This window comes from Hermetia illucens, chromosome 1, assembly GCF_905115235.1.
Source record: "Hermetia illucens chromosome 1, iHerIll2.2.curated.20191125, whole genome shotgun sequence".
Lineage (NCBI taxonomy): Eukaryota > Metazoa > Arthropoda > Insecta > Diptera > Stratiomyidae > Hermetia > Hermetia illucens.
This window is the reverse complement of record NC_051849.1, coordinates 24,962,305-24,974,896: the sequence shown is the minus strand read 5'-3', so window position 1 is coordinate 24,974,896 and position 12,592 is coordinate 24,962,305. Positions and strand designations below refer to the sequence as shown.

Sequence of the window (12,592 nt, the reverse complement as noted above, 5' to 3'; positions counted from 1 at the left end):
GACCCCCTGCGGCCAAAAGACGACTAGGTAACAATGTCGAGGTCGTGCCATCTCCCAGGTTTGTCCCTCAGTAGTTGGCTCGGACAGAAGTTCCGTCTCTAATAAGCGTCAATGTCCATTACATCTTTTCTTCGAAAATGTGCTATCCTTTCCGTCTGCCCTCCAATTTTATCCTTCTTTGTTAGCAATCGTTGCCGAATGTTTACGAAATGTGTTCCGGTCTATACTTTGCTCGTAAAGGTGGAGATATAAGAGCTCAAACGTACAATTGATGGCTTTCTCCTCGTCCACGAATTCCACACTTCGCTAAAGGATACAATGTCCTTTCTAACCATTTTGCATCCCCTCCCATTTTACTCCAACATGAAAGTGATCACTTCTGAGGGAACCTTATCTAATTTCGTACCTAATAATATGCTTTCAATTTTCATATCAGCAAAATGTCTTTTACCAGAAACTGGCATCTGAAGCATCATCTGCTGGGACATAACGTGGCCGCGTGAAAAGCGGGTATATACCTACACATCCATATATCCTTGCCTCCTTTCAGTATTCCCTCTACTATTCCTCAATATACTCAATTTTCAATAGATCTCCAAACAGTGCCCGCCTTGGAGATAGTTGAACATATCATTATCATATATTGACAGCACATATAGATTCAATCCATGAGTATTCCTGGTATCTGCCTTTTCCCTATACAATCCTGGCGTGTCCTAGTTCTAGCAATATGCATGAGTATGTCTACCAGCGAAGTGAGACTTGGCTGAATTGATGAAAATTCGATTGTGCTTTATACGAAGAATATTTTGTGTACGAGCCCAGGACATTGTGCTACGACTTAGATACAGCTGGGACTTGCTCCTTCCATACTTGGGCCTTTTTTCGTTTTTATGCCGCTTCGGGGATTTGCTAAATTCATTTTAAAAACTGATAAAAAAGTTATGGAGCAGCCCAAGGACAGATTGAAATGAAAAGAGAATATCCAGGCGATTTTTGATATCAGAGAAACCAACTTTAAGTTGAAGGTTTACGGGCAGATAGTGTTAGATTAATGGGAAAATCGGGTAACGGCTTAGTGTCCCGGAATATGCTTTGAATAACTGCGTTGACAATAAACTTTGGTATACTTTAGCCAAATCATGTAGGATAACACGACAAGTCACTTAAAAGTTTCATTTGATCCCAAAAGCTCTCTTAGCTCTTTCCATACTGTATATGATAAGATACTTTCATCTACTTTGATATTTTGAAACTAACCTACAAAAGATTAAAAAAAAATCTGCAAAAAGCATCTTAATTGTTCAGGAAACCGTCCATAATTTAGGAAGTTTAATTAGGAAAGATTCCTCACGATTCCTTTCTGTCATACAGGAGACATCCCGCAAAAAAGGGATGCTTCGAATTCCTTGCTAAGACAAGCCTAGACGGATATCGGTTAATGCGCCAATGATGATCTTTTAATTTATTTCAATTTCAGAATCCTTGACGTATATTATCGCAACCACCCTAGGAGTCCTCTTGCATGTTGCATAGCAACAGAGAATTATTATAAAAGCCAGGGAACATTCCAATTTCATTGAGAATTCAAAGAGCTTTAGCGAATTCGAGTCTGTGGCTCTTTCTAAAAAGGACTCGTATAAAGAGATATCTCTAATAAAAAGGATGAAAGAAATCCCTCACTCGTTTCTTAAAACAACTAACAGCAGACACCCAAAAGAATCATTTGGAAGTAGGCCATCGTAAAGCCTTTCGAAATTTCCTCTGTCTGCGTGCTACTCCTTATTCTGGCTCCCGTTTCAATGTCTTCAAAAGGATTAGTTGTGTCTGCTTAATGGTTCCGTTCAAGCTTAAGTGGGAGCAGGGCTGCGTGTATCTGGTTTCTCGCCTTTTGTAGACACTCGTCGCTATCGTATCCTTTTTCTTTCTTTTTAGGATTCGATGCTGTAAACGTGCTAACCCATGAGATTTTAGCAATTATAGCTGACAACTCAGTACAGCGAAAAAAAAATAGGAAGTTTCGTGATTTATTGGAGTCGTATTGATTTCAATGGTCCTCGGAATCCTCGAGAAATAAGTTTTAATTAAGAAGTAAACGTGCTCTTAAAGTTCCCTTTCCTAACAATTGACTTTGGAGGTACACTAGATATACATACTTCGGTAAAGTTGCCAGACTGGTTGCCATAGAATTTCAGAAGGATATCCTATTGAAAAAAGGAAAGGGAAGTTCGTAATTAAAGCAGTGCACGTAGGGCATATTTCCATCATTTGCTCCTGTGGCGATTGGGCAGCAACTTTCAGGGATACAGCCAAACCGCTAAAAAAGAAACTTCTTTAGAATCGGAGAGCTAAAAACTGACTGCATCTAGGATACGTATACAGATAACGCCCACAAAGTGTTAAATATGTTTAGACCACGTGGACTTTTTGGCGTAGAAAGATCACAATGAAAAGGAGAGCTAAATTATTTGCAGGGCCAGGTAAAAAGTGACCTAATGCCAATGAGCGACCCGTACATATACAAGGACCTATCTTCATTGCATCTCAACTTATCAAGTACCAATGCTCTCCAGGCTCGAGAAGACCTTTGGGCCTTCGGGTTCGGGTCCAAGGCTCAACGATAACTTCACCTAAATTCGCTGTTTGAGGGTAACGTTGTCAGTGTCTATCTAACGCTGAATGAGATGATGTCAGACTTTGACTTGATGTTCTGAAGGACACTGTCTTTAACACTAGGACCCTTGAATGGGCCATGCCTCATTGAGACTCCCGCGGAAATGGATATTGGGAAAAATGCAGCGACGGGGAACGCAGTTTGAACCATCGGATGCAGGTCAACATTTCAGCACGCAGTCTGCAATTGTAGACTTCCAGACGTAATCTTCGGAATCACTTGCGTCATCGGTGAAGAGGTGGCGAATTCCGAAAGGCTTCTCGGTGAGTAGCCATCGGTTCATTGCGTCCGAAATGACCGACGTTTTCTCTCGGCGTATATCAGTCCGGTACTCTCACTTCGCATGAAGTATCATCAAAACGAATATCGGGAGATTCTCCAAAGTTCTTAGAATAGGCAAAGCCGTATTCTAGGATACTTCGGTTTGTAGAAGAGCTGCAACTGCGCTTTTGGAAATTCAGTCGAAAGCCTAGAAATGACAGTCTGCGAGGTTTACATGAACCAGCGCGTACCTGGCTGTAACAAATCTTCGACATGACATGCAACAGTCAGACATCCAGCACGTGTCCGGCAAGGACACCATTGTTACTGATGCTTTGTCTCGTGTCCCCGAGGTTAACATCCCGGCCACACTCGACTTCTCGGCTATTGCCAAGGTGCAGGAGGATGATGCAGTACTTCAGAGCCTAAAATCCATCCCCAAATACAAATTTCGGGAGATGCCTATCTTCGGCTAGAACCTCTCTCTCTGCTGCGAAGACTCGGAAAACATTCCGGCCACCTTTCGCAAGGAAGTGTTCCACGCGGTTCACGACTTAGCGCATCCAGGCATCAGGTCAACAAATCGGTTAGTCACCGATAAATACTTCTGGCCCTCCATGAACAAGGATGTCAATTCCTGGGCCAGAGAGTGCATCGCATGCCAAAAATGTAAAGTCACCAGGCATGTAAGGAAAGAAGTGGGCTCATTCCCCCGCACTACCAAGCGGTTCCACACAATACACCTCGACATAGTAGGGCCTTTGCGAGACTCGCACGGTTATAGGTATTGTCTCACAATTATCGACAAGTTTACGCGGTGGCCTGAGGCAATACCTCTGAAAAACATTACGGCGCAATATTGTGCCGAAGCCCTCTGTCGAGGGTGGATACCTAGCTTTGGCGTCCCTGCAGTGGTCATCACTGACCAGGGAATGCAATTTGAGTCCACCCTTTTCTCGGAGTTAGGCAAACTCCTAGGGTTTAAACGCCAGCGGACTACTGCATACCACCCGCAATCCAATGGGATGCTAGAACGTTGGCACCGGACGCTGAAAGCCGCCATTATGGCACGCGACGATCCATCCTGGTCCCAAGTCTTGCCTCTCGTCCTACTCGGCCTACGTACAACATACCGAGAGGAATTTGCTGCCAGCCCCGCGGAGCTGGTATATGGGGAGAACCCGAGACTTTCAAATGATCCGGTCTTCGACAAGAGATCGGGTCTCACAGAGTCGGGGTTGGTGCGTCTGCTAAGAGACAATCTCCGATGTATCAAGGCCACTCCTCCCACCCAACACTCGTCCGCACCTGTCTGTGCGCTCAAGGAACTGGATACGTGTACGCACGTCCTGGTCAGTTCCGGATTCGGTCGCTGAAACCCCTCGGTTTCATCTGGGAGCGCAGTGATATGGCGCGGCAGGATTCGCGGCATTCGAAATTTATTTCGAATGTTGCGAATACCAGCGGACAGATGACGTCACCGGCGCTCTCCACTCAGTTCAAACCTCGCCACAGGACTGAAAAGCGGAGTAGGTGACGGAAAATGTCATATTTTTTTATGGAGAAAAAAGTGAATACCGAAAGGGACAAGATGTCATTAAATTAATAAAAATAATGAGCACCAGTTGTGTTGTTGGAAAAAGTGAAAGGATTCTTATAAATAGTTTCTATAAAATTCATCCTATGTTGAAGTTCCATTGTTTTTAATGAAATAAATGAAGTGTTGTAACCAGCGAACATCGTTGTTCTTAACTTCTAAAAAACGTCGAAAGTTTTGTCGTTTGACACCGCTGTAAGATGACAAGGTTTTCGTTGATTAACGAATGGAAAATAGACTACGAGCGTCCATCTGCATACTAACGGCTCTGTGTGTTTGACACGGCCTGGAAAAACTCTCGCAAAAAAACTCAGCATGAGTAGACTAACCGAAGCAATGCGCACGATCGACAACTTATTCCAAAGGCAGTCCGGTTTGATAGCTGGGAAATCCACAATAGATACTGCTATGAAGGTCGTCGATGCGCTTCATTGAACTGAGATCTAAAGCCGCCGGTCTTGATGGTTTGTGCTCCTTGTAACCTTCGCTGTTGAAAACCATTTCAACTCCAAGATGAAAAGTAACGCTATACGCACTAACAAAATCTTTCCATGTCCTTTCCGGTCTACCGTTGGCGAACATTTAGCTATTATTTAAAAGACTGCTCCATGCTCTTTAAAACACTAGAGGACCAGACGAAGATGGAAACCTTGCCGGGGTGGTGCAAAGCTCCATCTTAAAGCTGGACTTCTGAAATGTTTCCTACGATGCTAAGATTCAATATGCCGGAAGAGTCGAGCGTGGTCAGTTATGAAAATGACATTATGGCACGTTCTGCCAGACATATTCCTGAACAGGCACTATGCAGGTTTAGAATATTGGTATGGCGGGCAAGAGGATGGAAGACTGTCCATGGTTTCCGCCTAAGTAGTAATCTTGTCTAAAATTCTTCGACTGTTTGCCGTGGTTATCGGCGTGGTGATTATAAAATATAAAAATTATAAGCCAACGGTTAAACACCATGGATTGACGCTTAACTCAAAGATAAACCTTTTCGAGCAAATCAAACCAGCGGACAAGACGGTAACAGGGGTTTCGTTCTTATGTCAGCTGATTGTCAACATTGTGGGGTCTATCTCTAGCAGAGCACGCTTTCGCATAACAGCGACGTAAGCCATTTTGCTCTGCGACGCAGAAGTATTGGCTGATGCGCATTGTAGTTAGTTAGTTTAGTTTACTGGGAGGAGCTGCAGCTCCAAGCACTCAGGCTATTGTTAGGCCCATTGTACTACCCCTGGAAATCGCCTATTCAATTCCGCCTACGGCGTTCGCAGGCTTCAGCGAATCTGAAAACATTCTCCAGAGGCAGAGAGTGTGCAGATTCTTCATTGAAGAAAACCTTACCAATGTGTCTTTGTCTGAGATCTGAGGAATCCTGCATAAAAAGTACAGGGCCGTCTCCTCATATTGGCTGTACATAGCCGAAACCACTACCCCAATCTTCTCCATATGGCAGTTTAAGGAGCAGTGTCCCGTTAAAAGCCCTACTAGCGTTCTCATGTCCCACTTCCTAAGGGACAACAAAAATGACGCTAAGGTGGCCCTAGGTTCGTTCACAAGGATTTTCGCCTGCCTGCAACAGTCCAAATTTCTCCACTCGGCTGCGTGAATCCTCGCAATTTCAGCCTTTAGAGTAGACTTGACAGTGGATGGTCGGATTCCAAAAGCTGGTTCTGGCCCCACCATTGTGGATCCAGACCCTCGGCGAGCCAGTCTGTCAACCTCCTCATTACCGGCGATATCAGAGTGCCCCGGCACCCACATCAGGAATGTTTGGTTCAGTCGGCCAAGTTTCAGGAGCACCTGATGATAACTCCACACCAACTGGCTTGATATGTTATTGTCATTTAGTGCTGATAAAGCCGCCCAACTGTCGGAACAGATTCGAATGGTGCGACACCTACATTTTTGTCGCAGACATTCTTCTGATGCCAATAAAATGGCATATATCTCCGCTTGGAATATGGTCGTCATTTTTCCGAGGAGTCGGGGCAGTTCTATTATGGGATTCGCCGAGAACACTCCTGCACGCGATCCACTCTTCATGATCGACTCGTCGGTGAAAATTATTAAGTAAGTGTAATCTGAAAAGACTTATGGCCATTTGTCGACCATTTTCCCTTTCGATGATTACCACAGTGTATGTCTTTTCAAAGACGAATCTCTAAACCATATGATCGGTCGGCATCAGGGCCACCTGATGTTTGTCAAGGAATTCCCAGATAGACGCATGACCGTGTGATTGGCCGCCTTTCCACGCCCCAATGGTATCGAGCCTATATGAGTCACTGGCTGCATTCCGTTTCACCTCCAAGTGAATGGATGTAAATTTAGTATAGCTTCAAGTGTCCCAGTCCGCGTAGTCATTGCTCCAGTAATACTTTGGCAACCAAGTCTCTAAATCTGCGTTAGCAGCCTCCTGCTGTTAGCAAAGTTCAGTCTCGGCCACCAGACGATGCATGCATACAGTAAAATGGGTGTTTTATTATGGATATATACATCCAGTATATCCGTTTTGGTGAAGGTGCCTAGGTCTTACCTATCCCATTCCTACAGTACCAGAGCAATCTGCAGGATTTCTGATACTGTTCCTGGGTATGGTGCTTCCAGGTTAACTTGGAGTCGAAATGTACTCCTAAGTACTTGACTGTTTGTGCCAGCTGAATTTCTACCCCTGCTAAGGTGGGTAGCGTATAGCTGCCTCACCTGACGTTGCCAGTGAACATAACTAGTCCAGTCTTCCTAGCGTTCACCGTGTGTCCATTGCGGTGGCATCAACTGTGAATTTCATGAAGAGTTGCGTTCAAGCGGTCACATACTGTATCCGCAAGCTTGCCGGTAATTATTACGACTAGGTCGTCCACAAATGCTTGCGCGAAGACTTTTTTGTTCTCCAGGAGCCACAGCAGGATATCCATTACCAAGAGCCATAACAGCGGAGAGAGAACCCCTCCCTGTGGGCAGCCCCTAAGACATCCTGCTTCAATAGACTTCTGGCCGACCGATATGTATATTTTTCTCCATTCTAGCATGTGAAGGATGTAACTGATTAGCAGCGGTTCGATTCCAGGCTCTCTTGCCGCATCACAAGTTACCGCGAATGAGGCATAATTGGAGGCATCTTCGATACCCATGAATGCGCCTAAGGCGCATTCTTTTCGAACATCGCCTTTTCAATTTTTGCGTAAGTTCACAGAGTGCTGTCCCCGTAGATTTGCCTTTCTGGTAGGCGTGTTGCCTATGGTGAAGTGGCCACTTAGGAATGTGTGTATCCCTTATGAACCGATCTACTAGTCTTTCTAGTCCTTTTAGTAGAAAAGACGTTAGGCTGATCGGACGGAAGCTTTTTGCGTCTGTGTAGGTGGGCTTCCCTGGTTTGGGAATAAATAACACCTTCCCATCACGCCATTTAATTGGAATATAAGCATGTGCTAGGCATGCGCAATATATGTTCCGAATGTGTAGACCCAGGGCATCCATTCCCTCTATTACTAGTGCATATATGATGCCATCCGGACCTGCAGGCTTGCATCTATGGAACGAGTTAAATGCCCATTTCACTTGCTCCAGTGATACTACTTTGCATGCTAGATTCCAGTCTCTCGGTTGAGGACTGTATGCACCTGTTGGCACCGAGATTAGATTTTGGATGCTGCCTGGGAAGTGCACTTCAAGCAAATGGTTTGCCGTTTCTTCATTGCTTTCTGTGCACGTCCCGTTTTGTAAACGAGCTCGTGCTGTTTATGGATCGTCGAACTTCCTTTTCGGTAACATCCGCAAAATTCATGCCAGGTGTATTGGTATGGCGCACTCGGCACCACCCCAATACTCTTTCGCTTCCGTTACCGAAAACTGCACTGGATGCTCTGTTGGGATTCGATGAGAAATCTGACCTCGGCTGGTTCTTCACATATATTGCATTCTGGACACATCTGGAGTGAATTTCGCAATACCGTCGTAACCGACTGCATATGACAGAAAGTTTCCACTTTAGTGTGTCCAGAATTTCAACTACGAGTGTCTCACTGGGGATGGTATAGTTCCGGTAAACCGTCTGCACTTTATTCTTCACCCGTCTGCTGACATTATCAGTGCTGATCTGAATCAGAATAGCAATGTCCTGCCTTAGTGAGTCCCACCGACGCTCCACACAAATTTTCCATGGTGGATCTCTTCCCCCACTCAAACCAATAACACGAAAGCAAATTTTCTGACCATGCAATCTTGTTGTAGTTGCAGCAGTGACATATCAGCACACAGTCGAGATGCAATCTCATCCTTGATTTGAGATAGAATTCGCGGAGTTGCTGGAGATGCATAGAGCCTGGGAATACCTGGTCTATGCAAAGGATCCATATCCGAGAATTCTATACACCCTCTTTGGAATTCGTCCCGAACCTCAGCGGAAACCTCAGCTGGGCGTTAGATAAAAGTGCTTCGGGGAGTATTGAAACTGTTGCCTGCAGTGCGACGTGGTGTTGTTGATGCAGCCGCCTCTGTACCCATTGACTTTCGGTCAGCAATTTCCCCGATGACCTCAAGTCGAACACGCTCCCTGATGATGGCCGAGATTTTGTCGGTGCGAGTTATAAAGCGATACTGGTCTGCGACTCGCTGTACAGTCACGTGTGCGAATTGCGGCAAATGCTCAACGAATCTCTGGTGCAACAAGGGGCGGTAAGAAATTGTACCCGCCTCCGCCCCTGTTTCGTAGTAGGAGCGGATGATGAAGAGGTTCATATCCACAGTCCACTTCATCCGCCGTCTACACGAACCTGCTGCAGTGGTCGCTACAGATTGTGGCGAAATAGTTGCAGCAGGCGGAGCAATTCTTCTAGTGTCGTAGCGCCTACACTTCGAACCGCCCCACAATTAGCGGCTTCGCACCGTGCTGTCCATTATGGGAGCCAGATCCAGGTACCAAGTCAGCTGATTCCCGCCAGTTATCCGTACCGTACCTTAAAATTCTCCTTCTCCTCATTTTTGGTTGAGTCCACTATCTCACGAGGGCCAACGAGTGAGCGGATCTTAAAACTTGTAGCGTAGGATGAGAGAGGAGAAATGCAACCTTTTCGACCTAGGAGGTAAGTCTCTTGGAGGTAACTCAAAGGTATTTCCAGAAACTGAACTGGTCTTTCAATCAGGATTCTGCTTCTGTCCCATGCAATATACTTTGCAGATACTTTTAATGGAATGAATGAAAGTTACTAAGCATTCACTTTATTTTAATATAGCTAAAAGGGTGGACTTAAAGAGGATCATACCTGTTGCATTTACGTCAGCATCACGAATCACTTTCTCGAGGGCCAGGTTAAAGAGGACGCAAGACAGGGCATCCTCTTGTCGTAGACTGGCCTATGCTGACGATATCGACATCATGGGAAGAACCACCCGAGACGTACAAACTGCCTTCATTCAGATCGAGCAGACTGCGATTAGCGCGAGATCTTGGGCTGTGCATCAATGAAGGCAAGACAAAATATATGATGGGAACGTCAGCACCGAAGACGAACCAACCAACAACATCAAACCGTGCTGGTCAAACAGGAAGAATAAGGATAGGAGAATACAACTTTGAGACCGTTGACAATTTCTCCTATCTAGGGTCGAAAATCACAACCGATAACAACTACGATGATGAAATCCGCGCTCGGTTGTTATCAGCCAACAGAGCCTATTTCAGCTTACAAAAACTGTTCCGCTCGAAACATCTCACCATAGGGTCAAGGCTCTTACTGTACAAAACAATGATCTTGCCAGTCCTCATGTATTCCTCGGGGACTTGGGTTCTTAGCAAGAAAAATTGCGAACTCTTGGCCGCGTTCGGGAGAAGAATCCTCCGAAGAATTTTTGGCCCCCTACATGAGGATGGACGATTTCGTAGCCTACACAATGACGAAATCTATGAGCGATACCATAACCGTCCGGTTGTGAATAAAACCCGGCTCAATAGGTTACGATGGGCAGTCACTTAATCCGTATGGATGAAGATGATCCAGCCCGGAAAGTCTATAAGGGTAATATCTGTGGTAGGAAAAGAAGACGAGGCAGACCCTGCCTAAGATGGAGTGATGGCGTAGGCCAAGACGCCAGACAGCTTTTAGGGATATCGAATTGGTGGACCTCGGCGCAAAACCGGGATGTCTGGAGTTCCTTATTAAGGCAGGCCTAGACCGGATACCGGTTGTTGCGCCGTTGATGATAGCTAAAAGGGATAAGCAGGAAACTTTTTGATTTACGTTGGAGGATGTGAACTGGAAATTCCTTTAGAATTAAAGGACCCTTCAAAATAGATCTTTTTTAATTTTCATCTATTTTTTTTTTGTTTTTGCTGATACTTAAGATGCTGTAAACTGCTGTAAAAGAAAAGCCCAAATCAGGCACGCCTAGACCAAGAATTTTTAATAAACTGCATCGCAAAGAAAATCTCTCTCAATCGAGCCACCTTCCATGGTTCCCTTTGCGTAGTTCAATGGATAATGATTACTTCAGCGAAAAGCTCAGAAAATTAATATGCAAATATTTTAGACTCTCCTTTGCGAGTGGAAAACACTTTCTTGCTCCTAATCAAAGAGATCAAAACTAGGTCAGAATTTTTTTAATTTACATTTGGTGATATCAAGAGGAAGTTTGCATAGTTACCATTAAAGCAGAATCCAGTCCACTGTGTTTGTGCAAAAGGAGAAATAGTTTCCCACACTGTTTGCTTTGTACTTTCCATATTTCTCTGCTGTCAGCTGATAATGTTTGTCAACCAAATATACCCCTACAAACTCTCTTCGCTATATGTCGGTTTGGTATCCTTTTCATCTTGCGGACTGTAAAGAACTTTTCACGATGGCATGTCCATTTATTTAGTTCTCTCTCTGCATCGTGGCGTGATACGAAAAGACATCCTGTGACTGTTGCATTGTCGACAGTACATAAATATTTCAATCTGTCTCTCACCCTGTGACATGGAAAAGAATGAAAATGATTTTTTAAAACGAGGTCAAGTTGAGAGGTTTCTAGGCTATGTACACCGCTCTCAACATTGCTTTGGGAGAATCATTAATGTTGCGGTTAACCACGACAGGACACCAGGAACGTCAATTCGAATAACTTATGCATTCGGTCAATCATGCTGAGAAAGTGCGCTTCGGTCAATATTTAAAATCAAGCATTAAACATTTATGAAGGCGATACTTGGGGGACGGATTTTAAAAAATTCAGGAGCAATTGCGGATTTTCAGATTTCCTTGACACAGTTTTTGACAGGTTGGCAAACAAGCATTGATTCCTAAAAGGCTAGTGGGAGTGAAAACATGAAAATTTGTATTCGGATTTTGATTAAATTTATTTATTCTTGTATGTAGGTTTTTCTCTAGCCCGGATAGAATACATGTCTCTCTGTGGAATAACTCAGCAATGTTTTGAAGCTTCTATTACTTTTCTCATGCATCCATCCTTTTCACAATAAATTATTTGTGTACAAGCTCACTAACAACATCCCCCAAACCAACTACGGCTCCAGTGTTCATACCCGGAAAAACTGCCCTTGCTACCGCTCCAAATGGATGGTTATGCCGATATTTTCTGTCCGTCCAATAAAATGTACTCTCAATATTTGCCAATCGCCTGATACTTCCACTCGATATGTCCATGGATCATATCTACTTTTTCCATCCAATTTGTCACGGTAAAATGGAAAACTCTGCCATCGTATGTTGCTATTATTTATGACTAGATATACGGATAACAAAATGAATGTGTCTGAAATTGTAAATAATATCGAGAGTTAATTGGTCCATTAAGTTGGATGCTGTCGGAAAAAGATGAAACGTGTCCCTTTTTAATTAGTTTATGGGAGTAATCAAGATTTATTTGCTTATCGTTAACCACACCAAAATGCGAATATACTCAAAGTCTTGTTACCGGAAAAATACAACAAAACCTCATTGTCACCGCTGTATAACGATGACATGTCCAATCTCAGGAATCTGACCAGGAAGATCCTCAACATCTGCTACTGGCGACCATCAGAATTGCTAGGAAACGGTCCTCGCTGGAATATTATCAAT

The 12,592-nt window shown here is 44.3% G+C and overlaps 1 protein-coding gene and 1 long non-coding RNA gene across 5 annotated transcripts in view; one reads left to right on the top strand and one right to left on the bottom strand.

The window, feature by feature from the left end:
• Positions 1-12,592, top strand: part of LOC119646471 (gamma-1-syntrophin) — a 260,298-nt gene that overhangs the window by 47,202 nt on the left and 200,504 nt on the right. The gene's annotated exons all lie outside the window — the stretch shown is intronic.
• LOC119646472 lies at positions 10,916-11,803 on the bottom strand. Its single transcript, XR_005248744.1, has 3 exons — positions 11,553-11,803; positions 11,175-11,481; positions 10,916-11,095 (listed from the first exon to the last, which is right to left on the bottom strand). It is a non-coding gene; the product is annotated as an uncharacterized LOC119646472 (long non-coding RNA).